This window comes from Crinia signifera, chromosome 5, assembly GCF_055691185.1.
Source record: "Crinia signifera chromosome 5, ASM5569118v1, whole genome shotgun sequence".
NCBI classification, from domain to species: Eukaryota; Metazoa; Chordata; class Amphibia; order Anura; family Myobatrachidae; genus Crinia; species Crinia signifera.
The window spans coordinates 45,716,951-45,743,926 of record NC_139221.1 but is presented as its reverse complement, the minus strand read 5'-3'; the positions used below and the strand labels follow the sequence as shown (position 1 = coordinate 45,743,926).

The 26,976-nt window shown below is 43.3% G+C and overlaps 1 protein-coding gene across 2 annotated transcripts in view; it reads right to left on the bottom strand.

Moving 5' to 3' along the window:
• FAM110B (family with sequence similarity 110 member B) overlaps nucleotides 1-26,976 on the bottom strand; it is a 119,800-nt gene that overhangs the window by 83,495 nt on the left and 9,329 nt on the right. The window lies entirely within an intron of this gene.

The window sequence follows — 26,976 nt, the reverse complement described above, 5'->3', positions numbered from 1 at the left end:
TCTGTTTCAATCTGTTTCAAACTTGCTGTATATGGACAGAAGGAGCTGTGGCGATAGATTGCAGATAGGAGCAGAGGGTGTGGATCAGTTGGTCAGCAGCAAGTTGTTACACAGTCATTAGCTCTACATGCATTTACTGGTTTTTCACCCGAATGTCGACATAGACACAGGTTAAAGTACACCACGCCCCCTCGCATGGCTCGCTACGCTCGGCAAACTATTTTATTCTTCCATGCCTAGTGGATGGTAGGGCATGAAATACTGCCTGTCAGCTCGAAAAAAACTTGAAAAACCCCATGTCAACCTTTTGACTGTCGACCTAACCCATGTCGACCTTCTTGCACGGGAGCAAAGCAAAGTGAAGCCACCTTCTGCTGCGCAAGCTGAATCCCACTGCTCTGAGGGCATTTAAATGGCTGCCAGGAGATTAATCAGACTGGCCCTTGCCGCTCTGTAGCCAAGGCCAGGAAGTCAGACCCTGGCCTCACTACGCCTAGAAAACAGACATGACACTCCCTTTTTTCAGCAATGTTTCATAGCACCGCCCCCAAATGGCCGCAGCCAGTCAGACTGCAGCTCAGGAGACCCTGCATACCATCTGTTCAGTCCCACAAATATTGGATACTGTATGTGCAGAAGTCAGTAGGTTTGACTAATTCCATCACAGAAATGACTAATGAGCTTCCTAGTAAGGGGTATACAGAGTCCTGGACAACTGAAAAGAACAACCTTAAGGTGCCCATACACTCACGATTTTCCCAGTGCGATGCTATGCGATATGAGATGCGCGCTCCCGCGGCATCTCATTGCACAGTACAAAAAGTATGTGCTGCACATACTTTTTGTACTGTCTTTTGATCGCATCGCATGCATAACGCATGCAATGCGATGCAGTTTAGCACAAAACGCACAGCAAAATCGGTGCGTGTATGGGCACCTTTATGCTGTGTACACATGGTACAATCTAGCATGAGATTTTGACTATATAGTCAAAATCGCATAGGTTTTTTACCTTGCGATCCCGATGCGCGCTCCAGTGACAGCACAAATCGAAACTCAGATAGACAGGGCAGCAATGACTATATCAGGGTTGCCGACTTTAAAAAGCTCCTCTCCGGGAGAAGCCCAGAGAGGAGACTTTCAGCAGGAGTTCGGGGGCGGGGCTTAAGTGACATCATTATGCCCTGCCCCCATGAAGGAAAGTGCCTCAATTTGATGATCTCCGTGGAGGGGGTGGGGCTAAACTATGCGATGACACTTTGGCCCCGCCCCCTCTCCGGAGATAGTCAGAAAAGGTAATTTAAATGCCGCGGCCGGGGTGGGGGAAGCCGCAATCAGGGGGGGTGGGGGGGTCCCCCAGAATCCGGGAGGGTTGCCCACCTTTCCAGGGGGCCGGGAGGGTGACCCGATTTTCGGGAACCTCCCGGCCATTCCGGGAGGGTAGGCAACCCTGGACTAAATAGTGCAGATTGTATGAATTGTATGTAAAAAGTACAGAGTTAGCAAAGATTGTATAGCACTCAAATCTTAAGTCGAAGAGCAATGAAATCTCATAGTGTGTACACACTATTACGGAAATAGACAAGATTTTATAACGTTTCCTTTACCACGTCAGTTACTGAAATAAAATAAATAACCCAACCCTCTTTGCAAATGTACAAAAAACTGTTACAACAACATGAAACACATAAAAAAGGCACCTGAATAGGATTTCCACATGTAGGAAACACTGGAAAGCTTAACCACTGAATCTCCATTAAAAAACACGTTTAGTTTTTTTTTGGGGGGGGGGGGGGGGGACGACGATTGAAGTTCGCTTACATAAAACAGATGCTTGTCTATACATTGTGCTCCCCATGATCACAGCCTATTCCACACTTTTCACAGTCAACTCTCTGAGTAAGCACTGAACTCTGATACTTACACTGGGACCTTGCTCTCTTGCTCTTAAAGTAAAATTATAGAACAAAGAGCACCCATAAATGTGCTACACAAATGTCTGCAACCCAAAACTGCTCCACTTTTTCTGGAACCCGCTGCATTATAGGGGATGAGGGAAGACAGCAGTTGGGACAGTGCTGGGCTTAGGTGGCATATGGAGTAGAGAGGGTTTAGGGCAAGCAGTAGTTGGGGTAGAGCTACGGTAGAGGCAGGGAGAAGTTTGGGGTAGAGGGGGTAAATGTCCGGTATTACAGAGTTTAGGAAAGAGCAGACAGCAGTTGGAACATGCTGAGGACAAGGGCAGACAGTACCGGGTACAGATATGTGTTAAGGATATATAGCACCTGGGGCATTAATGTGAGGGTGGTGAGTGGTTTAGCGAAACATTGCCGAGGGTAGGGAGGGGACGAGGGTACATAGCAGTCACATAGGAGACAGCAGAGTCAGCACGATGCTGGCAAAATTCCCATGGTAAAGGCAGCACAGCTGATCTGCCATAGTAGTTAGGCCAGACCCTCTTAGAGCGTTAGATTTCAATTTCAGAGCAGAGTACTGGCAGGCACATAGGGAAGTATGGGCAGAGGTCTCAGGCAGCAATTGGACAGAGGTCTCAGGAAGCAATTGGATTAAGAGACCGTGCCAACAGTGATTGGTTGGGTAAACAGTCCATCGCCAAACAGCTTTGCCTATAGGCAACCTTCCTGAATGCATCCGTAGGAGGGGGAGGAACAACCCTAGATTAAACTGAATGATAGTGAGAATGGACTGAAAAAATAAAAACTTTCAGAGATACCAGCTGAACTACAAGGTCAAAGTCCATCATTGTTCGATGAAACAATTTAACGCAATTGGAGTGTCAGTGGGCTCCATGAAAGACCCAGGAGGACTACTTCACTTTAGGAAAAAGTTTGGATGGGCAAAAGAGATCTTTCAGTGACCTCATCCCTGACAAGCATTGTTGAACGATCTAGTCAAGAATGAGCTGCGTGCACAGACTAGGAACATCCACCCACAGGATTCCGCGTCATACACTACACGATATGAATGGTTCGTTTAAAAAATATATTCTTATCCTCCCTTTTATCATCTAGTAGTGTGTATGGACCTTTAAGTGTTCCAGTACATTGTCCGTGTCATTTTCTTTTGTTTTATTATTTAAAAATAGTCTCTTGAATCAAAGACCAAATGCAAAGTCTGATTTCTAATAAATATGGAACAACGCTGGGTACCCATGATTTTCAGTGAATGTAGCTATGCTACATTCTGATTCGATGCGTTTTAATGTCCTGTAACTGCAGTGCTGCTTTAGTTTATTTTTCTCTCTGCAAACAGCAATTCACTTTCCTAGGAGTAGCCGGTCGTCCGCTGCCGCAAGCTGCAACCTGTGTGACTGATTAATGTTACTGTACAAAACCATACCGGGGCTGCTGGAGCGTAGGATGCGTCTCGCTAGACATGTACTTGTCAGTGAAGTGAACAAAATCAAAACAGCCCTTTTGTGGCAGTAGGGAAAAAAACCGCCACAGAGTATAAACCAACAGCCTGCAATAAATCGTGCAAAATATTTTATTTTAAGGCAAAAAGGGACAAACACTAATCTGCAATATATAAAAGGTGTACTGGATTACAAACATAAAAATATATATATATATACATCCAATTGTCTATTACAAAGAAAAACAAAGCCAGAAACACCAAAGTTTTGCACTACCCTCCTGGAACGGCCAGGATGCTCACGAAAATCAGGTAGCACTCCTGGGCCCCCTGGAAACGTGGGCAAGTATCCTGCTCTCCCCGCCAGCCCGAAACAACGATTCACATAATTCACAATTTAAATATGATGGGACTTTTCCCAGCTGTTAGCATTTGGAGACTGAGCTCCAACACCACCTTACAATACCCAATAACTGTAATCCAGTCTACCGTCACATGAACCTACTGAATCCCGTCACATGAAAGGGCAGACGAGTGCTGTGGCACACATCCAGCGACAGCAATGTCTATTGTAACACTCTAATCTAGATATAGAATCACGGGCAGAACCCCTGGAAGGGCGGCATCTCAAGGTCTGCAACTCTGTGAGGACATCATAATCTCACAATGGGGCAGATGTATTAAGCCTGACGAAGAGATAAACTGGAGAAAAAGTGGAAGGAGATAACGCACCAGCCAATCAACTTCCAACTGTCATATTCCAAACACTGCTGATTGGCTGGTGAATGATCTCCTTCCACTTTATCTCCCGTTTATCTCTGCGCCAGGCTTAATACATCTGCCCCATTCAGAGATGTGTCAAACAATCAGCTCTAGCTATTATTCATCCAACTTTACCTAGCACAGTATATGAAATGACAATTACAAGCTGATACCCATAGTAACCAATCAACTTTTCACTTCAATTTCATAGACCGGTGTGGCGCAGATGCCAGAACTGAGGCATCAATCTCAAAGGTTCGTATCATATTCACCACGGGGAGACCGATTCAGAAGGAGTTGTCATTTTTCTAAATTACCACGCCAACATAGGGCAAGGGCACCCCACCCGCCGAGTCCTGCCCCCGCACCCTCCCTCCGAGATGCGCCAGCATTAATTGGTGGGTGCATCAATACTGTAAAAATGGAAATGTATGAAGGGAAATGAGGTAGTTGACCTGGACATGATGGGTAAACTCCATCCTGTCAAGCGGTTAGAAAAGAATGTTTATAGTGAAGGGAGACTACTGGAGTCATGACGGATACCAAATTGAGTGAGAGATCATGAGCTATACAAAATACAGCAGCAATTAGGAGACACTGGAGCTCACATTTAGTTTACAACAGCAGTGAAACGTCATTGTGCTTTTGAAGAACATTTAGAAAAAGGAAGCCCAAGGCTAGAGATTTCCCAGAGGTCATTAGGTCCCCAGTTAACACATAACAGGCTCTACATTAGGTGCTGGAACTAAGCAGCAGCTATGAATTGTAGCAAGGCCGACAAACATTTTTTTTCTTTATAAACACTTACTAAAATTCTCATGTTGGGTTTCCTTTGAAAGACTGCAAACATGGATTCAAATTACGTTCCCATGACATAGCATACATCTGGCTTTAATTTAATTCATTACGTAAACAGTCGCAAAAATCTAAACTCCATCCATAAGAGCCATATTAGTGCCGTTAGGAAAACAAATAAATAGATTAAACAATAAGAATAAATAAAAATAAAGACGTTGTCAGCAAGACAGATATAAAATGCAAGAAAGAGGCTGTACCGAATGTTTATCTTGGGATAAGCATGTACGTAGTTGGAAGACAGCGTTGGCTTCTATCATGGGAAAATACTGCACATTAATAAGGAACACTAAACTCCAACTGACTTCTCTAAAACATTCACGAATATGGAAGTCTTAGGGAGAGATTAGTTGTGATCTTATAGGGAAGATTTTCTACCTTTACAGAGCAGACTTGGGGCAAAATGTATTAGGGAGTAGTTTCATAGCCTGGGATCCCCCCTCCAGAGCATAACCAGCCACAGACTCTTTGAGCTGGTCCTGGGTCAAGAAATCCAGGGGGGGGGGGGGGGTGTGACTGAGGTTCCCCCTTAAATAGCACCGGGCTCTTGGACCCGTCCTGGTTCCAAAATTATGGGGGACCACTACTTTTGTCCCCTGTATTTTTGGAAGCAGGGCCGCCTCAAAGAGCCGGGGGCTGGTTATTCTCAGGAGGGGGGGACCCCAGGCTGTTTTTTTTTTTTACTTTTTTTCTACTAAAACACTGTACACGCATAGGTCAAACTTGCCAGCCAGACCCAGGTCTATTTTTGGTGATATTTTACACATGTTAGGTGTGATGTGCGATTTGACAAAAAAAAAAAACACTGCACCCTACTACATTTAGGATTTGTTTACTTTTAAATAGAAAACACCTGGATGTGATTTTTGATGAGGTTTTTTTTTTTTGTTCACGGCAAAACGTGATTTTTATTGCAAATCGAACCCTAATACATGTGCCATTTTTGACAAACTCGTTATTTTCCCCCCTACCCAGATATATAAATTGCACCCTACTACATTTACCTATTGGTGTCAGCAATACCACTGCAGCCAAATCCATCACAGAACAGTTTTCAACTACACAGCAAATAAAACCCAATGTAACATATTCTCTGTTATGGTATGGGGACATTTACGCATATTAAGTAATTAGTAGCTTATTTAAAATAAACTGCATTTTGGGTTTAGTAGTCCCTGAAGGGGTTTACTTTATTCTATATGATAAAACACCTCTCATTTGCCCGGATATATTATGCATCGCTTGCTCCATGCAATACATCCTGCCACATACTGCATACATGGTGGGACTATAGTCAAACCTAGAAGGACAGCAGTTTTCATAGGTTTGATAACATATTTGTGTTAGTACATCTGGCCCATTTTCCGTATATACAGACAGGGATTTAAAACTGTCGATTTTCTTTGGACTTTAATCAAAAAATGAAGTTTATCGAAACAATGAAGAAACACGGACAAGTGATAGCAATGATTTATCAATCGCAGCTATAATGGGAATAAAACCACACTGTAGAAGAAGAGTATTACAAATCAAATGAGTTCTGAAGTTATTAGAAAATAGATTGATTTTATGAAAGGTAACCTCAGAGGTACTAATAGTTTATTTTATAGTAGATGTTATCATGGGTGTTATAAGAGGAGAGGGCACAAGTGCAGTTATTGTGCAGGCCAACTCCAGTTAACACTACGGGGTGTGTGTGTGTGTGTGTGTGTGTGTGTGTGTGTGTGTGTGTGTGTGTGTGTGTGTGTGTGTGTGTGTGTGTGTGGGGGGTGTTAGTGTTGGGAACAAGTGTGAGACTTTCCAAGCTTCTTTTGCTTCACAGCTTGGTGCTGGGATGACTGTAGTCTATTATAGATAGCACATTTTAAAAGGGTGAAGGATCCATATGATGCAGTATATTTTATATGAAAGGGCTTTTAGTAGGAGCTATTCAATCATCATTATCAGTTTATATAGGATTTATTACCAGTTTTTTATTTAGAGCACACATATTGCGCAGCGCTTTACAGAGTATAGTTGAAAATTCACATCAGTCCCTGACCCAGTGGAGCTTACAATCTATATTCCCTACCACATGTACACACATTCTAGGGTAAGTTTTGTTAAGAGCCAATTAACCTACCAGTATACTTTTGGATTGTGGGAGGAAACCAGAACACCCGGAGGAAACCCACGCAAGCACGGGGAGAATATACAAACTCCACACAGTTAGGGCCATGGTGGGAATCAAACCCATGACACCTCAGTGAGGAAGTAATGCCAAGCATTACACTGTCCACGCTGCCCCAGGATTACCATTACTATATCTAATCTCTTCATTTGTCGCACAAGTGAAGAGATTAGATTACTACTATAAAATGACTAAAAATAAGGTACAATATGCATAAATAATTTATGTACTGTAGTAAAGTAACAGGCCCTTCTTTCCTGAACTCCTGCAATCACGGTACGGTAGCTTTATATAGGGGGATTTACATGTCTTACCTTAGCCGTAGTAGGATTTACTATATGCAGGTATTCAGAGTTCCCGGAATAAAAGTTAGTAGAATCTGATCATTCTAGTATAACACTGAGCTACAGGAGGTGTGCAGTTACAAGCCTGGGGCCCTCAACAGCGCAAAGTGTGGGCGCCTGACCGCGGGGAGTGTGACCTTTAAAGTTACACCGAAAATGGAACAGAGTTTTCTAGGAAACATCTGTTTACATGCCCATAATTGCAATAGCAACGCACAATAAAAGTTTAATACCAATAGTACGTAGCCTTCGTGACTAATGTCATGCGATACTTACTCCACTGGAACTCCTCTACAATGGGCCCGCTCCTATGCCATGTGAAATAGCTTAGTGTATTCATTCTCATCATTTGTATTACAGCTGCCAGATGGAAGAACTCCGTCCAATCCCCGTCTAATACAGCTTCAAGGATTAGTTCAGGCTTCAAATTTCTCCCATAATTACTCTACAATGCACTATCATCTTCTGGACCTCAACTAACACCCACTTACGATCTTCCTCCAGAAAGCTATACATTAAGAATTTTCAAACAGAACCCGGTCACTGCTGCTCTATACCCAAACATCACGGTCCGCTCTTCAAAACAAATACTTTAACTCACTTCAATACTGGATTTGACACAAACAAGCACCAATTCCTGTTCTTGTTTAGTCTGCAGCCTCTGAAGAGGTAGGTTAAGGAGTGAGCGATGACACTATGACAACACTTAATCTGGGATCACGCCATCGTTGTTTAGAAGAGATAAGAGATAAGTTCCTAAAACTATTAATTGTGTGTTTACTCCTCAGTATGTGTTTGTATGAACCGGGTTTTGTGGTTTCCTTTACTACATAAAAGTACAGACAGTACAAATAAAATCCATTTAATAAATGTTTATAAAACACTGAGGGTTAGGTCGAGGCTAGGTGTACTAAATATTCTGTTTTTGGAGTGCTGCAGTGTTGATGGTGAAGAAGAGTTCAGCACCATCCAACCGTCACCTTTCAGAAGTGTGGTGTGGTTAGTGATCCCTTACTTGAGGACCATACAGTGTTTAACGGCTCTTAACCTGTGCTTGGGGATGGATTTGCTTCACTATATCTGATCACCAACAGGTGACAAGACTCAATGTGTAAGGACCCGACCTCAGTGAGTGATATAGGGGCAGAGATAAACTTGAGATAAAGTGGAAAGAAATAAGCCAGCAGCCAATCAACTGTTTGAAATCTGACAGCTGGGAGTTAATTGGCTGCCGCTGGTGTGTTATCTCCTTCCACTTTATTTCTTCATTAGGCATAATACATTTGCCCCATTGTCAATAGGTCGACTCTGAAGGTCAACATTGCATTAGGTCGACACGTGAAATAGGTCAGAAGGTTCACACAAGCATTAGGTCGACAGACAAAAGGTCAACATGTCTTTCCCCCTCCGCAAAAAAAAAAACAGGTGGTAGGTCATACCCTACCACCCATTAGGGCATGGAGGGAGAATATTATAGTGTGCCAATCACAAAGAGGCAATGTGCCTGAAGCATGACAAAGCGCAGCGAGCCAACCCAGTACACTGACACGGTGTCCATGTCCACTTGCATCGAAATTTGAAAAAAAAAAAAGCGAAAAACGGTCAACCTTCCCATTGTCGACCTAATGTATGTCGACCCAATGACCCACATCCCCTCAGTGATCCAGATGTTGCCCTCCAGGGCAACAAGTCTTATGTACCCCAGGCCCCCCGAAAGCGTAAATCCAGCTATGTGTGTATACTATGTGCACAAATAATGAGACTACAATAAAAGAAATGGAGAATACATAAAATCAGACATTATTAAGCAGTGTGGTACCGAATGGTCCCATGTTTATTTGGAACTAATTTAACTGCACTATACGTCAAATACACACTAATCTCGCATTGGCATGGCATTAGACTATCTAGAACAGTGCCCCTTCCAGCCTGTGGTTCATGTTTTGTTTGTTTTTTGCCCACTTTCAATAAAAAGCCAAAGAGGGACTGAGTAACCCAAGAGGAAATGTACGACCATTACAAAACTGTTTCATATTAAAAAGCATTTTCTAAGTATTTTTTATATAGCACAATAACATGTGCAAGGGGCCCAATTATGCTTAGTGTACACATTTATTAATGTGCAGGACATACTTCACTACTACCATTAAAAAGATGCAATGGCATATTCAGATCTCAAAAACATGCAGTAAGGAAATTATTATTAGTGCATTATTTACCCAATTTTTATACCAATAACTTTACAACCGCTTTTCTCAGACATTAGTGTACCCATGTTTATGTTTATTATGTACAGACACTGTTGTACCAGTGTTCTAGTACCGTGTTGCTCAATATTATCTCTCACCTCCTATGGGATACTTCAATGTATGTATACCAAAGTTTTCTATTGCTGCAGAACTGGACACAGCTTCAGACAGGTCCACATCTGCACATGGGCACAATTTTCCCTGCATTTTAGATGCATAAGACCTTCTAATACCACTTTCAGACATGCGACCCGACAATTACCCAGCATTGTGAGTGCCGGGTCATTTTGCTGGGTGCAGTCTGACCCCCTTTCACACTGAGAAGCAAATTACTATGTTAAAAAAATGTCAACCCGGTAATTTGCTGAATTACAATTATTTCTTCAGTGTAAAAGGGTTAACCTGGGATTTGGTTATATTTCAAAGGCACTAACCCGGGAATGTGTTGAATGATGCGAACTGGGAATCTGCTCTTTGGCACATGAAAACAGTTTTAATTGGCCAGAAATGGCCACCTGATGCCTGACCTCATGATTGTGTGCCTGCAAACCATCCCCTGATTATGACACTGCCTTAAAAGCTGGAAAAAAACAGCTTATGTCTGAAAGAGGCAGGGCCGAATTATAATGGAGGCACAAGGGGTCAGTGCCCCTGGGCCCCCCTCTAGCTAGGGGCCCCCTGTGGTTGGCATGTATTTTTTTTTTTTTATATATTTTTTTTTTTAGCTAAAGGTTTTGTGCATGGGAGTGGGGTAGTTGACTAATGACACTTTGCACCAGAGGGCAGAGGCTGAGAGGTTTGGGCTGAGCTCTGATTGGTGGAGCTCATTACATGCTTCTCAGGCCCATGGAGAACAGCAGCAGCTTAGTCATGGGAGGGTTTTTAATCAGAGGCAGCACTAGGATTGTGAGGTCTCCTACAGAGTAAGGTGCAGAGGGACAAACACAGGGTTTTCATGTGGTATGTATGTATGTATGTATGTATGTATGTATGTATGTATGTATGTATGTATGTATGTGTGTGTGTGTATATATATTTATATCCCCCGCAGTTACCCATTGACCAGGTTTATTCTGCCTTTACTCTGTGTTTTGACAGTGTAATATTCTCCCATGCAGTTTGCGGCCAGTAATGACAAGTGCAAGGGGGCCCCCCTGTCTAAAGTACCCCGGGCCCCCCGAAGGCTTAATCTGGCACTGGAAAGAGGCCAACCTGCAAATGTACCGGGACTGCGGAGTAGTGTGAAATGGAGTTTAACAAAAACTGTTATTTTGCATAAGAAAATTAATACCCCTTTTACACCGCCTCAAAACCCCGGGTCTTCGGCGTGTCAGTGGTGGTGTAAATGTGTCACGCCGTGTCCCTTTACACGGTACCGCAGCGTCCGCAGGTTGGACGGGGGGGGGGGCACACATAGCCTGCGCTGCTGTCTGCTATACTCTGCAGACAGCAGCAGCGACAGCGGAGGTGAATGGATGCCTGTGTGCGGCAGGGCGATCGGTGTATCCGGCAGGGATCACCGCGGTCCCGGCGCTTGGAGATGTCATCTCCAAGCGCCACCTCCGTCTACACTGCAGGTGGGCACCACAGCGTAAATGGAGTAAATCCCTGATCCGACCCATCTTGGATCCGTCTTCCAAATGCCGGGTCGGATCCGGGATTTTTGGTGTAAAAGGGGTATAAGTATGTGCAGGGAAATTCCCAGGTCGTACATCTGAACAAAGTGCACTATGCAATTTGGACCAGATTTCACCCAATTCTGGTGGATCGGGACAACAAATTGGGTGAAATCGGCCCAAATTGCATGTGTATGACATCTAATCTGATGAAGCCCCTCTCATTCACTGGCAGCGCTCGCCAGAATGTCCCTGCTGGCGGAGAGGGACTCCATTCGACTGGGACGTGCAAGCATCTCGCACGCACACAGGCCCCAGTCACTCGGCGGCGGGACCCTGCCGCCTCCGCGTCAGATACACAGGCAGGGTTAGGGTGGGGTGCGGGGAGGCGGTGGTGACCTCTGTCGGAACGGGGCGCACATGCCCCCTTCCGACAGATGGCAGGGCCTGGAGGCTAGCGATTCTATAGCCAGCCCCTGCAAATATGAGACAGTCTCCATCTGTATGGAGGCCTTTAGACACAAGGCTGGGAACAGGCAACTTGGCCCAATTGTAGGGATTCTAAAATGCCTCAGTGCTAAGAAAATAAAAAAAGATACAAGAAAAATATTATGTTTCAATGTAGAACTTAGTTTTCTTGAGAAGGACATAAAAACTCAGCACAGTTCTATCTCTTTGCCACATTATCTGCCAAAGTAAACACCAAGCACCACATTAGTCCTGAACTACTCTGCCAGTAAAGTTTTGTGTTCCCACAATGTGTCGTATTGGTGCATCACCTCCATAAAACTCAATCTCACGTTCTCCGACATCATTTATAGTATGTCATTACTGACGTGGCGCTGGATTAGCATCAACATTTTTTTCAACCACCTTACAGGCCACAAGCAAACATGAGAGGGAGTCATAGCCGAAAGAAAAAGGTTAATTTCTGTACTTACCACTCCAGTGATATAACACACCAATCTGAGCATAATCTATCTAAACACAACCGAAGCCCCATCCAATCCAGCCAGCCACGTCATACATACCTTGCTGGCTTTTTCTGGCTCCCAGTCAGTTACTAAGTCACATACTGGAATCATTATGACAACTGAACATTCCTCTTGTGCAGAATAGAGGAACAGGAAACTGGAATAGAATTCTGCAAAACTGGTCTCATAAAACGTATAGGCTCACCAGTCTAGGTACGGTGACTCATTAAAAGGACTTATTACAGTACAAGACTTGCAAGAGAGAAAACGCAAATATCCAGTCTTCTGTTCCTGGATGGATGATGACTCTACACGTCAATATCTGCTCAGTCACAGATTGGAAGCTGAATGGTGTAGGGAAGTGCAGATGCTGCAGTACTATAAACAAGCAAACTGACTACCTAATCTTAAGTATGCCATTTTAGTATAAACTCCAATGGGAAGTCTACAATCCTACGATAGATGACCAAGTGGGCCGTTTCCCTATTTGTGACTTCCTGTATTGTGTATTATTTAACAGCCGCTTATATGGCACACCATACCATGCAGTGCATTACAGGCTTAAACATTTACATTGGTTCCTTGCTCCAGTGGAGCTTACAAACCATAGGCTAGATTCGGCTTTGTATGGAACTGCCCACAGTTACAGCGAAGCGCATTTACAATTCCATACAAAATGCAAATACAGCAGGAGGGGCCTGTAGGAAAGAGGCCTTCTTCATGCATTCGCCAGATTTGAGCAAGGCGTCAAAGGACACAGCGTTGGACCACCAATGGGACAACCGGCTGTGACTTGCAATGTTAGCAGACCCTGGTCAGCATGTGTCTAACTTTAGTTTAATTTTTACAATTAGCTCGATCAATGCTTGCGGCGCAAGACATGTTCTATGCATATGCAGAAGGGGGTCTTACGATATCGCACACAGTTGCGGCATGATTGACAACAAGCACCACTAAACATCAGATTTGTATCGAATATACGCACACACGGGGTGTAGGGTATGTATGTGTGAGGAGCACATTTTATTGAAATTAAAATTAAATTAAATTTAAATTAACAGGATGTCCTATGACAAGGGGATGCAGTCATTTGTTCTACAGCATGATGGTCAACAGTCATTAGGTCGACATGGGAAAAGGTTGAAATGTCATTAGTTCGACAGTCAAAAGGTCGACATGGGGTTTGTCACTGTTTTTTAGCCGACATGTGGTATTTCATGCCCTACCATCCACTAGGGAGTGGTGGGAGAATAAATTAGTGTGCCGAGCGCAGCAAGCGATGAGAGGGGATGTGGTGCACTTTAAACTGTGTCCATGTCGACTGTGTTGTCATTCAGGTAAAAAAAAAAAAGTGAAATGCCCCATGTTGACCTTTTGACTGTCGACCTAGACATTGTCGAACTAATGACCTGTCGAACCAACGACCTATAACCATGTCGACCTAATGGTGTCAGCCTAATGACTGTTGACCATCATGCTGTAGACCACATGTCTTCAACCTGTGGCCCTCCAGATGTTGTAGAACTACATGTCCCAGCATGCCCTGACAGTTTTGGCATGCTCTCATAGGAAAAAATGTGGCAATGCATGTTGGAACATGTAGTTTCACAACATCTGGAGGGACACAGGTTGAAGACCCATGCTGTAGACCATGGGTCTTCAAACTGTGGCCCTCCAGATGTTGTGAAACTACAAATCCCAGCATGCCTTGCCACAGTTTTAACATTCCCTTATAGCAAAACTGTGGCAAGGCATGCTGGGATTTGTAGTTTCACAACATCCGGAGGGCCGCAGTTTGAAGACCCATGCTGTAGACCAAATGATCCCAACCCATGACAATACAGAGAGAAAATGTAAATGCAGCACAGACAGAGGTTGGGTATTCAATCCCGGACGCTATTTGCGATGGGAGAAATAGCGGGCCCAACCTTAAAAGCAGTCAGCCCCGTTTTGTCGATTTCTGTCGTGAATTATCACAATCGCAGCAGAATATCGACAATCCACGGCCAGGTACACCCCCTTTTCGCCGATTGCCAAGCAGGACATTGACTCGCGTCTGGCAATCTGCGGTCGAACAAAAAAAAAAAAAAAATGGGCCAGGGACACGGCTGTCGGGCTGGATCGACAATTGTGACCTAGGATCGAATGCCCCCCAGAGACTTCAATGGAATCAAACTCACGACTGGATAGTAAATGATTTTATGCAATACTTATTTCTGCAAATTCAGTGTCTGCAGAATTCTTTTTTTTTTTTTAGATAGATCTTGTGTAATATTCTGTAAATATGCTACCTGGATAGTACTGTATACTATAATGTTACCTGAACAGTTTAAATATAATGTATTTACACAGACAACTACATGCATTGTATCTTGTATCTTAATACAGGATTGTGATTTAGTCTTCACAAATAGCTTGATTGGTGCGGTGTTGCTAGACAGGAAGGTATAAGAGAAAAAAAATCCAGCGTACCCTGGAGTCTTTGTGATGTGGAAAGATCACCCACACAGGGAAGCAGTTACTTTTCAAATGCCCTATAAGCGCTGCGCTCATTTTGAGGCTATGCCAGCTATGATTTAGAGACCACTTGTGTGTTTGGAAGGCATTTCTCAAATGTAGCCATGCAACAAAGCATTGCATTTAAAGCTGGCCAAATTCTGCAGGGAAACTGGATGCTTCTGCCCAAAAGTGGACAGAAATGGAAATCACATGTGAGACCCAACCATCATTATAAACCAAGCCAAGAGCACAGAAGTTAAACCTTGGCCTTCCTTTCTACAAATGTGTGGTTTCTGGGTTCCACATATAAAGCTAATGAACAACAAAAAGGAGTTTGCTTATAGTGAACATCAAAACAGTATCTGGTTTTCTTATGAATGACCAGCCTTAATTAGTACAACTGTGCTTCAGAAGTGCACAGAGATGCAAACGCGTGGCCCCACAGGTCCCCCTGATTAATAATGGCCGCTTGACAATTCAACAGTGGTCGCTCAGAAGGCCCTGCACAACTCTGCATGTGTGGTGGCCTTCTGAGCGACCACTGAAGCTGCTGGAGGAAGCCATGCTTACCCGCTGGAGCAAGCTGCCGGTAGAAGCAGTCATTAACTGCTTTGCCTCTCCCACCGTCTTCATTATCATCCTGCGCTGCCTGCAGGAGTGAGGACATGCCGCTGCAGGCTTGGTATTTTTTTTTCTACTGTGCCACCAATGTTTACTTATGTTTGAGGGGTCCCCCACTATATCACCAACGATTCGTTGTTATATGTTCGGAGGGGGCCACACCCCAATATACCACCAACACATGTTTTTTTTTTTTTTTTTTTTGGCGGGGCGGGGGGGGGGGGGGGGGGCGGTGCACTGGCCACCAATGTCTTTAATATTAAGCCCGGGCCAGTGGCGCTTTGGAGGGTGGACCCCTTTATTGAGGGGGGGGGGGGTTTCACCACTCCCCCAGGGACCTGGCCTGGGCTTACCAGCGACAGAAGTAATGCTTTGGCCGTGGCACCTTATATAATAAATGTCCCCCAGGCATGGGTTTACCCTGATGGCTGGGTTACGGCGCAGTGGCTGCTGCATATATTTGGCTGGGGGAACCTTTCATCCTCATGTGGACGCTTGGGTACGGGGGTATCTTTATTCTCTTTCCACTTTACATAATGCTGCCAACCGTTACCAAGTCGGCGGAGGCAGTGCAATACTCTGGGCAATCCTCTGCTAGGAATCTCTGGGCCTAGTCATTAATGTTTGAGAAATTTACCTGAATCACCCAACTAAACATTGTTGCAGACTAGGTATAACCTCATGACAACTGTGGCCTTACTCAGCAATACAAATTGCAACACAGCACCTATTATGCAACAATGTTCTAAAAGTAATCTAAAGGAGGATTCAAGGTTTTGTCCTGACCTTCAACATTTACTAGATCCCAATCCCATCAGGCATCTCCATCTTCCAACTTGTTAAAGTAAAAGCAAAAGATTGGCTGGTTATGTCCTGGTGCTAGATAGCACCGGGCACCTTCGAAGGTCTTGTAGAGGTAGTTTACCCTGCGTGTGAGTCACCACATTTGTACGTATAAGTCCCCAGAGTGGTTTACTTGCAGAGATGCATAAACCAAAATTGCAGGTTGTAGTGAGATCTAGGTACGAATTACAGTAAATACCCCTTTCATACCGCTATGCCAGGTTGCACCCATTATTTTTGGGTATATCCAGGGTGCGACCTGACCCAGCATTTTGTCGTGTTTTTTCACCATGCTCCATTACGGCTGGGCTTGGCACAAATTACAGCTCCCAAATGTAGTTCACAGGAATGGTTCAGTATGAAAAAGTTATAAAAAAAGAAGAAAAAAAAAAAAGAGTTCCTCTCCTTCCCTTATCACAATTATAGGAATCTTTCCATACACTCCCAGGACTAATAGACATTTACAATCTACACTACTGGCTATAGGGACTCCATCCGCACTACTCACATTGATAAAAAAAAATAAAAATCTCATCAGTTCTGTTAATTTTAACAAAAGGTATTTCTTCATATCACAGAGTACACCCTGGCCCTAATTCTGGTTGCCTCGCAAGGCTGCGAAATTCGCAGCCTTGCGAGTCCAACAAACGCCGCCCACTGCCCGTGCGGCCATTTTGCAATACAAATCAGTACCTAGAACTGAACCAGTCAGAGTAAATTCAGATTTTATCTGTTCACGGTTTATCTGAGGGTTAGAGATGGTAGGGGAAATCTTATTTTAAAGTTAAAATGAGTAATAAGCCATTTATAAATTAATTAGCTAATGGCCCCAAACCAACTTTTGTTAGATTATGCACTACAAATGCACTGAAAGCATGACTTTATAATGTCCACAAGTTACTCCGCAAGCACCTTTCTTTTCCAATTGTTATTCTTAAACTTAAATCTTTGGAATTAAATGAAAATCATAACTTTTACTTTAAAAAAACAAAATCAGTTGTTTGAAACCTTAAAAGAAGGTCATTTTCCTTATTCGCCTAACTTACTTCTATAGGACTCTGCTAACAAAATGATCAGTTTTCAGGGGCTCAGAAGGGTCACCCCACTTGTTTCATTGACTTCCCTCACATTGGATATGTCTAACAATGCACACCTCACCGATGGGAGCACCATTTTTACTTGGGATTGGAGAATACTCGGTAGCGTGCATTTGTTGAAGTGTATGACTGTTGCTAATTGGAAATATGACAAAGTTTAACCCTTGATATATAAGTATTGTTGCGGAAACTAGAGACATAGGGCAGTATTCAATGTGGAGGGCGAGCTGTGACAGCCAGCAGTGCTGGCTGCTCTCTTTCACAGCTCGCATGGTCAGTATTCAACTGACCCCCTGCGATTCCCCCTCGCTAGCTTTTTGGAGTGAGGGGGAAACTTTGTGTGCAGCTGCTAAATCAGCGAGGCTTACAGCTAAATGCAGCGGGCTCCTTGCATTAGCCGCAAGCCTTGCTGTTTGGGAGAATCCTCACCATTCTCTGACAGCGATGGATTCCCCCGTAACGTTGAATAGGGTGAGCAGCCAGCGTGGGGGTTCAATGGCGAGGGTGGCTTGTTTTCAGCGATCCCTGTCATTAAACCCCCTTGCCGACCGCATTGAATACACCCCATAAACTTACAATGGGGAATATTTGTCAAACATCCTAAAAAGTAGACGTGGACAATTTGCCAGTAACAACCAACCAATCTGATACTTCATAAATGCTACTTAGAAACATATTGGTTGCTATGGGCAACTTCTTCACTCTTCAGAAGGTATGATATATTTCCCGCCAATGTGTTCTGGGACATGTTTTTGCTTTGATCTCAACAATCATTTCCCCATGACTACTTTTCCATGTGCACTCAGGTGGGATCTCTGCAGGAGACTTATGTAATAGTCCATGTACAGATAGCTACTAATGCAGCGACTGCACAGCTTCTCCATTCATAGCCTAGCCACTACTGAAGCCAAAAGGTTTGTATAATTCATTTGGAACTAAAAGAGGATACTAGGAGGAGGAGATTTGATTACTGTATACAAATACATTAAGGGTAAGGTAAATATAGAGAACAGTTTACCAATACTACTTTCAGACCGCAAATGCCGTGTCGCACGCGGGATTAGGACACGGGTCCCATCCCCAGAGCAACACGGCAATGCGGTCTGAAAGTTCCGACACTGACACGGCATATTGCCGAGTCGGTGACGTCACATGGGGCGGTGCTGGGCGGCGGCGCGTCATCGGGGGCTCGGGAGGAGGCAGTACTTGGAGCTGACAGTGCTGCCTCCTCCATACTGTGAACGGGACACAGGTCGCTCGACCCAGGCACCCGTTCACACTGCACTTGACACGGGTCATAGCCGTGTTCAACCCTGGTCATTACCAGGGTTGAACACTCGTGTTGCTCGACCCATGGTGGCCTTTTCAGACCGCACCGTGACCCGTGTTTAGGCCCCGCGAACACGGCAATAAGCCGTGTTCGGAGTGCGTTCTGAAAGCGGTATAAGTGGTCTGTATACTTGTGGAATACTCCGTCAGAGAAGGTTGTGATGACAGACTCAAGGGATACATTTAAGAAAGGGTTCGACACACTTTTTAGCAGAAAAAAGTATTTAACCGAGAGGGAGACATTTTTGTGTCATTGAGGATTCTGGTTTGAAACAGGTAGGTAGTTACTTCATCAGGGTCATTCACAAATATAACCTGTACACCAAAGAGCGTATTATATATACGCTGAACTTGATGGGGTTGGAAAATAAATTAGTCCACAAACCATGTTACTATACAGCACTGAGGCTAGGTACACAATGCAATTATAGCATGTGGAAACCGCACTGAATTTAAACAGAAGTTTCATTTTACATCTATTTGAAAAACGCATGTTTGACAAAAAGAAAAAAAGTGATCTTGAGTAAGTCAAGAGGAAGTGAAAATGGGCATAAATGGAGCGCATTACATCTGCGCCGAACTAAACAAGTAGCATTGAAGGGAAAAAAGTGCACTTTTAGTATGCTTTGTTGGTACAGATCAGGAGCCTATTCACATTAAAAAGTGGTGTCTCAGACATCACTTGAATGCAAATGCCCACTTTAGGACTCACAAGTCTCATAACTAACAAATACTAAAAGTCTGCAGTGTTGTGTTGGCTCTCAGACAAGCTGGTCCGGGGGAACCAAAAAGATAGGCGCTTGCTAAAAGACTTTCTCCCAACATTTTTGAAAATTTTTGAGATTTAAGTCGGAACTGTTTTGTGCATAAACATGTAGTCATTAAACAACCTAATACTTTATTTCTAACAGAATGTTGGATTAAATCCCTGCAACATTGATAGAAGAATCTTATTAGCAACAGAGAATATATTGGGAACAGCTGTACAAGCCCAGCTATAAACCCCTTTACCCGAGGACAGAATTTTCCAGATTACAGAAAAACAATGCTGACATTATGGATGTTGCTATGGATGTTGCTCACAAATATCCTGCAAACGACAACTGATCAATAAAGCGAAGAGTTAAAGAGCGCCTCTCATCGGGCCAGAGCCAGTCAATGGTCGTAAAAATCGTATACCGTGTATTTTCCTCTCAGGGAAGCCTGACGTGCATACACAAAAGCCATTTAAATTACTTCCACATGTCAAAATAAAGTCAGTCAGGGAAGAAAAACAAAAATACCTTTTTTCATTTTGTTTTTATTGATTCCCATGGCAAATGTAACATTTCCTGCACTTTGTTAAAGGAAGGTCCTTGTTTAAACTAAAGCAACAACAAGAATATCTATTTTTTTAGAGCAATTTAAAAAGCACACACACACATATATATAAAAGATTTGTAAGATTGATTAAACCACTGAATTCCTGCCAAATACATGATTTGTGTTCCTCACAGAGAGTGCAATCCTCAAATAAGATTAACACAGTATGATTTACATAGGCAAATGCATGGGGGGGTACGGGTTGCCCGGAAACCCCCCTCCTCTTGGCAAGTGCCTTAAAATATGACAATAGCACTGGTATGTATTATGATCAATAGAGCTGCCACCACATTATGCAATTTAGTTGACAGAGCTGAGCTACTGCACATGCCTAGTGTACCTGCTTCTTCTACCACATTTACTGAGTGGATCTGAGCCCTCAAACATCACAATGGTGTAGAGAGCAGCTGCCAGAAGGAAGAGACAGGAGTCTTACCAGGACGTGGGAGATTGTGAGTTTAGACAGTGCAGTACTGCTCATATAATGTTTGTGTATTTAATATATATATATATATATATATATATATATATATATATATATATATATATATATATATATATATATATATATATATATATATATATATTTTTTTTTTTTTTAACCATTTACTGGCCACTTATTTTATTTAAATGTTTGAAACAGCCTATACTACAGACCATCTCTTCTGATAAATATTAACACTGTATTCCATACAGCATTCAGTGTATAAAAAGACCAATTTTTAGGGCTTTTACCATTCCACCAGACTCTTGTTCTTACTCCAATACAGAGTGGGTGATTTTGGAGACCCCCCCCCCCCCCCCTCTAAAAATCCTGTGTTTGACACTGGGTTAGGCAGTAGGGGGTATGTTAGTGAGTGTGTGTGGTTAGGTTCAAGTTTTGGGGAGGTACGGATGGTTAGGATTAGGCACCAAGAAGGGGGGGGGGAGGGGTAGGCTAAGGGGTAGGGGTTAGCCACTATCAGGTACAAGTGTTAGGGAATGACAGGGAGAAGGTAAATATATTTGCCCTTTGTTGGTCTACTGACTGCTGGCATCCCGTTCGCAGGTCATCAGATTGGATTCCAGATTAACACAGCAGCCCGAAATAAAATATGTACCATTGACAAAGGTTGTTAGTCACAAATATAAATACTAGTAACAAAACAAGATATACAATTTTATTGAACATTCATAGGGCAACTTATTTGTGACGGTAGAACGATAGGGGGATAATATTTGCCAATCTGGGACTCAGGAACCGGTGGCAGTGGGGTTATCTTTACTCAGTATGAGCGAATGTCCAGAATGTACAATGAATTAATGCACAACACAAAACCATACATCCGTAAGAACGAGGTCTTGGGAAGAGACATAAGCCGGAGACTAGATCTTCTCTTCTAAATGAATGGGTTGAACAGACATTTTGTGCTAAATAAACTATTGCTTCTGCAGAAAGTTCCTCTGTGTGCAAAGTAAATCAGTTATTTATTGTTCATTAAATTGGCATTTATCTCGTGTGCATATCCTGCAGCTCCAGCCCTAGACAGAAATGAAATAGGAAGTAGCTTTGTCTGGTTTAGGGTTGTCAATGGCCCCATTACCATCATGCATTAATGAATAACCTTCTTAGGATGGACCAAGCAGCTGACCACAGTGTGACTGGATGAGGCTGTCTGGTTACCTTTAATATCTCATGAACAGACTACAGTTCTCAAACATTTATTTATTAACAGTTTCTTATACATATAACTTGAAGAGTAAAAGCTTTTTTCCCCAAAACCATTTATAAAAACATACTTCTGATCATAGTAGTTCTGGATGTTAGTGCAGTGAGCAGATTTTTTCTATGGCTATTGCTCCTTGTTTCCACAAGTCAGTTAAGCCATGAAAAATCCTAGTACAGGTCGTTAGTGACCAAAAGGGGGAGAAAATTAAAGTTTGAAGGACCAGGACACATTGGCCAGGAAAGCTGGACCATTATTCAGCATGAACATCAGTGAGGCAAGAACACAAAGCTCGCTCGCTCACAAATTGGTCATATCGACAAGATTACGGATTCAGCCCACAAAATGGCTCGAATTGTATATGTCGGATGGGTCACTTGGTGTCCAAATGGAAAGTCAAACATCAAAATTGAGACAGTCAATAGGCTGACATAATGAAAAGGTTGACAGTTGATTTGTCAACAGTGACAGTTTCAAAGGGTCGACCTAGAAATGTTTAGTAAAGCCTATTGGCATTGCAACACAGACAAAAGAAAAATGAAAAACAAAAACATTACAAATAGACACCACACGGGAATTGCGATATACAGTAAATGCATTTTAATGGTGACAAGGATCACATACACCGGATGAAATTCGAAATGAAATACTTATTTCTCCACAGGTTTAACAGAATGTCAGTTTACAAGTAAGCTACATGACATACCATAGGTTAGAGCAGGTTACAGCACTGAATTCCTTCAGAAAGCAGTAAGTTCCAGGACCCCTAACCCTAAACACTTTTAGGCCTATAACCTGGCCAGCTTGTCCAGCATCAGGAGCCCGATCTTTGAAAGAATTTTAAAACAAACTGGCAGGTGTCTGCAATCAAGCTAATTTTAGACTTGACCACCCTGGATTAAAATGAAACCTACAGTATGTTCCAGTTGATGGTCAATATGCATGGTGCAAAAAAAATAAATTCCCATTAATTTCAGGCAGATTTATTACATATCAGACTGTCAAAAATGCCAATAATCAGCAACATTCACAGATAATTTTCAAACAGTAATTAAAGATTGGAGATGAACGAGCGAGTACAGGACCAATAACACCAGACAGAGTGTTGCATATATCTGTCCCAGTTTTCTGGAGGAACTGCCCAGCAATGTGACTCTAGACTTCAGATAAGTAACATTTGGACCAGAGTTTGCTACCCAAATAGAGATCTTTTCTTTCCCCCAGAATGCTCTTAAATCCTGAAGAATTGATGAAAACATGGACTATGACAATAGGGAACGTAACATTAGTATGCATGTTAGTGTGGGAGAGCTGCTAGCAGGCAGTTTACTAGAAACATTTCAAGCATGGATATAAATGAAGTGAATTACCCCACACGTTAATATGTGGTTAACGTGTGGGGTAATTCCTGCTAACTGAAATGTCAGCGCAATTCTAATTGGTATATGGGCTATTTCACACGCTCCGGGTCCTGTAGACACAATTGTGTCCATTCACACGGGATGGCCAACCCCTTCATTGTAAACTACTGTGTGCGGCATGGCTTTCTGGCTGTGCGGGATCTCGTGGCCCGGCAGGAGCCGGAGTGTGTGAAACCGCCCTATGGCCGCTAGGCCCTCCACAGGAAGATAGACATGCATTAGCTCAACCACTGTAGGTTGACAGGGTCATTAGGTGGACAATCAAACATTCGAAAGTGAAAAACCCATGTCCACATTTTGACTGTCAACATAATGCTCGTGTTGACCCAACGACACTGTCGACTTAAAGCCATGTCGACATTTTTAGTGTGTCAACCTAAGGCCTGTTGACATTCAGTGGTCAACTTAATGCACGTTGACCTTCCTGTGGTTGACAAAATGGTCCCAACCCATTTAATTGTATTTACACTTTTGCATGTAACGGTGGTATCAAACGCCAAGTCACACAGTAATAGACTTCTGCAAAGCGTTCACATCAGCCTACTTTACATTGTATCCACTACCAACATAGATACTGATGAGGTCTATGAAACATTCAGATTCTATTTTATAAAGCTCCAGCTCCAGGCCTCCACATAACAATAAGCCCATCATTATGACATCATGATGACTAGCGGCCTAATCTCCCAGAAGTTGCAGGAGACTTACAATAGACTGTAAATGAATGTAGACAAAGAATACAGTAACTCAGTGATAAATTCCTATATTTTTTTTGGTACTTCCTCATCTTTGTGGTCACCGTTATGTCATTTACATTAGCTGCTACAGAACCATTGTCCCCTTGTTGCGAGCTTACTTCACTGGCCACTTACTTCCCTTGCCACAACTTTACTAAAGGTAATAGATGGTGGCGTGGACCCAGGGTGCTGGTGCAGCAAGTAAATTCCGTAGCAGAAGTGGTGGCCGCAAAGATGAGGAAGTACCTTTTATTTATTTTTTTAAACCAGGCACTTCTTGGTGAATTTATACTCGAAATTAAAAACAGCAATGATAAAAATAAAACCCGGAATATTTAGCATAATTGCAGTTCTAAATGGAAGGCAAATTTACCGCTCAGCTTTTACATTTCACATATGTAAAATATTAGATTGCACCCATGAGACACAAATAAAAGGGTATGCGGTCATTAGTGTCTATGTTAACAAGTCGACCAATATTGGTTGACTGTCAAATTGTCAACACATGGAAAAAAAGGTAAACATGCATGAATAGAGGGAGAATGTAAGTGCAGCGAGCCATGTGAGAGCGTTATACACGTATACGGGGTACCTATGTCAACAGACAATAAAAATAAAATAAAAAAAACATGAAAAACCTCAGACATTTTTCACACCGACTTATTGCATGTCAACCTTGTCATTTGTTGCCCTTTTGACTGTCGACCAATAGTGGTTAACCTTTTGTCTGTCCACCTAGACACAGTCAACCTAATGACCCAAACCCAAATAAAAAGACCCTCCAAATGCTATGGAATGTAATTCAACCAATCCTTTTTTCTACTTCAAAGACTCTACTGAGGGCTCCCAGAAGTTGTGAGAGTTACCCATGTACAAATATGAAATATATTTTGACATTTGCATCAACAGGTTTCCAAGTGGGAAGTCCGAGCACGATTGCAGGTGGGGAAGAAAGCGGTTTGCAATTAGCTGTCAAGCATCGGAACACACCTATAGTTCACCTACATTTTCCCATGTCAGTGCCCCATGTCCGACAGTGCTAATAATGGGCAGATTTGGCCATGAATATGGCCCCAAGGGGCACTACAAATTAGCCAAGAGGCACGCAGACTGCCAAAAGAGTCCTCGGCACAGCAGGGGAATGCAAGTTAGGCATCTTTCTATTGAGCCCATGCCAAGTGTTAAATCACATGAAAGCAGCAAGTTTGAAAACATGCATAGCAGCGCTGGAACGTCTCCAGAGGCAGATTTTCTGCTCAGTGCCTTTTATAAACTACAGGACAAAATAGCTACCAGAATCCCGTGCATAGGCATAGTAACGCTGAGTGCAGGGGCTTAGTGGGCCCAGCTTATATAGTGGTCTCAGAATCAGCTGCTATGCTCACAGGGAAACTTCAAAGCTCATATAGGTGGAGGTCTTTCATACCCCTTTCACACTGCACTTTTAAAACGGTATATTGCCGTTTTTTTCCATTTTAAAACGTTTAAGCTGCAGTGTGAAAGTGCCAGAGTTGATTTACCGGTTAAAGTTAACCGGTATTTCAACCCGTTTAAAAAGCAGAGTCCTACACGGTTCAGAGCTGTTTTTTTAGGCAGTGTGAATGGCTCTATTTCTATGGCTTGAAACGTGTCCCTTGGGGGTTAAACGGGTTGAATGTGTGAATGGTATTAAATGCTTTTTAAAACGGTTTTCACCTGCAATGTGAAAGGTCTTAAGGTTCAGACCCGTTTTAAAGTCCCATTTAAGAATACAGGGTCAATACCCGCTTCTGCAATGTGAAAGCAGTATCAGTAATGCCCCATACTAATGTGAGCTAGGTAGTGAGGATTGAGCTCCAAGATAAGGACTGTGCAAAAAAAAAAAATAGAATTCCCTGCATTAGAAAGTAGTAGTATACCAAGCAGGACAATGCTACGGAGTAGAACATTTATACCCCTTTCACATCGCAAGTGCCGGGTCACAGCTGGGATTTGGACACAGATCCATTCTATGAGCGACCAGGCATTTGCGAGTGGAAGCTCCCAGCAGTGACCCGGCATTAAGCTGGGTCGCTGACTTTATTGGGGGCGGGACAGGAGGCAGTGATTGGAACGGCTGCAGCCTCCTCCCTATAGTGTGAACGGGACCCAGTTCGTTCAACCCGGGTTACCCATTCACACTGCCCAGCAACCTGTGTCTGACCCGAGTAAAACCCCACTTTTAACCTGGGTCGCATTGTCAGACCCGGGATTTTTCAAAAGGTCCCTTCGGTGATCTGGGTCAGACCCAGGTTATTTGTGCGGTGTGAAAGGGGTATAACTAGGAGACTGCGTGGGGGCATAACGTTAACTTTGCAGTCAGTTGCCATCGATATTAGACCACAGCTACATCATCCCCGACTCTAACTCCTTGTGCGGATGACCGCAGAGACACAGACATGTGTGAAAGATTCTCTCCGGTGAAAGCAGCAATGCCGAGCTCATGACACTACAGCCTCGTATACACGGGGTGATGAGGGGCTTAACTGTTGTGCTGAGCAATCTAGTTAGCACCGATCATTTAGAACACATATAGCGATTTGTGCTTCATTCCTAAGCGATTTAGATAAGATTTCAAAATAAGGAAGACTTTTTTGGGGGGGGGGGGGGAGGAGATTTAAACATTGTCACAGTAAAGGACCATACACACTGGCCGATTTTGAGCTGAAAACAGCCCAGTTTGATCATTTGAGCTTTTACCTCAAAAGCCGGCCAGTGCGTACGGGGCATTACCAGCAGATGAGCGATGGGGTGGATGGCTTTCCATAGTGTCCTGCTATGGAAAGTTATCTGCCCCATCCCTCAGAGGGGGGGATAAATAAAATCGCTCAGTGTGTATGCAGTTATGTTCAGTTCTACGTAAAGATGGAGCAGTTCTCAGAGCTGCTCCTGCCCTGCTCCGATGGAGCTCTCCACCACGCCTCCCCCCATAGACCCCCGCACTCCCCTAACCCTGCCCGTCTCCCTGAAGCTGAGACAGGCAGGGATTCCGCTCCCT